Raw genomic sequence first — 3180 nt, forward strand, 5'->3', positions numbered from 1 at the left:
TGTAATCTGGTCGTCTTCAAGGACGAGTTAGACCATTATATTTTCCTCAAATTTTAGTGGAATCATCTTCAACTGGGCTAGGCATCGTGGTTTTTTCCCTTTCCGGGTTTTCCACGTAAAAAATATTGTGTTCTTTGTGTGTGAGCTGGATATCCGTGCAACGCTAAGACGTAGAATTATAACTCTATCGCCGCGTATATTCTAGCCCGCAACAATAATATTTGTAAAATTTTATAAATCAAATTATATAGTTATATTTGATGCACAAATCTTGAGGCATATTCAAGTTGTAATCTTCCCAAATTTAATGTGGGACCATCTAAAGTCTGATTTCAACAAATTTATACTCAAACTGAATGCATGTCTCGGTGAGATGAATCCAACGCTACTAAAATCAATCTAATCTAAGCCCAAATGGGCTCAAATTAAGGGCTTAAACCATATTTAGAAGCTCCAATGAATTGATGGGATGATTAAATGATATCCAAATATGACATGCTTTTGATCGAATCGAGCGACTCGATGAGAAAAATACAATGAGCCCAAGATCACTTAATTATGATATTATTAAGGCACTTAAATGTAAAATTAATACCCCATCATTGCAAGCATCAATATCAACCGTCCAATAGAGCTCTCTAATTTTTTTCAAAATTTTATTCATATTTATGGGACATGCTACTCTCAAAATCTATAAATAAACTCCCTCTTACCACATCAAAGGGGGCTTGGACTTCAAGGAGTCTTGGACCATGGACTAGATACTCAAGAGAGTTATGAGTCTTAAAGAAGCTTGGAGCTCTATCCGCCAAACCACCATCGATAAAACCTTGATGCTCGGCAACCACTGCCATACCTATGCTCGACCATCATTGTTGAACCTACGTTCGATCGTATATAGCTGGCTCAGCTTCCTCCGACCGCCGTCGCCTGTCGATTACAGTGCATCTGACATCCATTGCTCATCAACTACGTCACTTAGACTACTGTAGCCCCCAGATTAGTGTCCCTCTGTCCCTCCGACCTCCATCGCCTACCAACAACGGTCTCTCCGATCTCGGTTTCCTATCAACTACGATACTTCCTACTGTTGTCACCCAAACGGTCCTTCTAACCTTTGTCACTCATCCATTATGATCCCTCCAACCTCTGTCACCCAAATACAATCCAGCCAACCAAATAAATGGACTAGTGCTCTCTTTACATTGTGTTCGTCCAACTCCAACCATGTAAAGTGTTCTATATGATTTATATTTGATGCATTGAGCCAACTCCTTGCCTCAAGGAAGAGAATCATTCGACAATACCTCATATAGAGCACTATGAGATTAGTTCAATAATAAAAAGTACTAACCCACTACGATCCCTCCTGATGAAGGCGATCCCTCCTACTGTTGTCGAATATTCTAAAAGACGAGATTTGGGCATAGTGATGTAGAGGCAAAAGTCTTGATTGATGACTTTATTGTAGCACGCAGAATATTCTAAAAGACGGAATATAAACTATTATGTGAGTTTCAAATACATTATAATCATACTTATTTATTTAACTCCTAATCAAATATCCAAAAATTAAAAAACCCTTCATTTTAAATACAATGCATTAAAAAAAAAACTCATGAACAAGCAATTGTAAATTAATAAATAATGTTATAAGTCTAAATGAATAAAAAATTAATAAATATAAAATTAATATGTTACTACTTTACACCAATTAAATCTCTGACTTCCAGATCACCACCTGACTTCCTAAGTTCTGTCGGACCACCGCTTGTCACCCTGAGCTCCGCCGGACCACCACCTGACACTCTAAGCTTTGTCGGAGCACTACTTGACACCCTGAGCTCCACTAGACCACCACCTAACATCCTAAGCTTCGTCGGACCACTGCTTGACACCCTGAGCCCCGCCGGACCACTACCTGACCTCCTAAGCCCCGCCGAACCACCACGTGACGCCTTAAGATCTGACGAGCCATCACATGACGTCCTAAGCTCTGCCTGATCATCGCTTGAAGCCCTAAGCTCCACCAGACCACTTCTTGATTCCCTAAGCTCCGCCAGACCACCCCTTGACGTCCTAAGCTTCGCCGGACCATCGCTTGACACCCTGAGCACCGCTGGATCACCACCTAATGTCCTAAGCTCCGTGGGACCACAACTTGATGCTCTGATATCCACCATACCACCACATGATGTCCTAAGCTCTATCAGACCACCGCTTAACGCCCTAAGTTCTATTGGACAATCACCTAATGCCTAGAGTTCTTTTAAGCCACCTACGGACAACAAGGTTTTTACTAACTGACACCTAAACTTTCAAGTGACGCCGGAATTCTGCCAGATCACCGAGTGACCCTGAAGTTCCACTAGACCATCAAGTGACTTTAGACTTTCATTTACCCTTGACTTCATTGATATTTGTAATCTGATCGCCTTCGGGGGCAAGTCAGCCCACTATAATCTACTCAAATTCAAGTGGAATCTTTTTCAAATAGGTGAGGCTCCGTGATTTTTCCCATTTACAGGTTTTTCCACTTAAAAATCTTGTGTTCTCGTTGTGTGAGCTGGATATCCATGCAACGCTAAGAGATAAGATCATAACTCTATCGTCGCATACATTCTAACCCGCAAAAAAAAAGTTATAATATTAGGAATCGTTCAATGTTCTATATCCCTAAACTAGGGGTGTAAGTGAGCCGAGCCGGCTCGTGAGCCGGCTCGAACTCGACTCGTTAACGAGCTCGCGAGCCGAGCTTTAAGCTCGAGCACGGGCTCAAACTCGAGCTCATTTATTAAACGAGCTCGAGTTCGAGTTGGTTCAGGCTTGGCTCGTGAGCTTGCAAGCTGGCTCGAAATTATTTTATTAATTAAATTAATTAACGAACATATTTTATTTTCAAAAAAAATCTGCTAAAATGGGTTCGGCCTATAGTTTTTTAAAAAGGTTGACTATTCCCTATATGACAAGACATCCTATATATGATATGACAACCATACCTCATCTTCATTAATATATGAGAAAAGTTTTAAAAAAGCATGTATAAAAAAATATTAGTTAGTTTCCCCAAAAAGAATTGTTGCAGCCTTGCAGGTTCATGTTTAAAAAAAAATCCTAAAGTTTTTACTTTTGAAATACAAACACACAAGGCAGCAAAATGAAAAATTAGGCGAGAAAAAT

Source organism: Dendrobium catenatum, unplaced genomic scaffold (genome assembly GCF_001605985.2).
Source record: "Dendrobium catenatum unplaced genomic scaffold, ASM160598v2 fragScaff_scaffold_1056, whole genome shotgun sequence".
Taxonomy (NCBI): Eukaryota; Viridiplantae; Streptophyta; class Magnoliopsida; order Asparagales; family Orchidaceae; genus Dendrobium; species Dendrobium catenatum.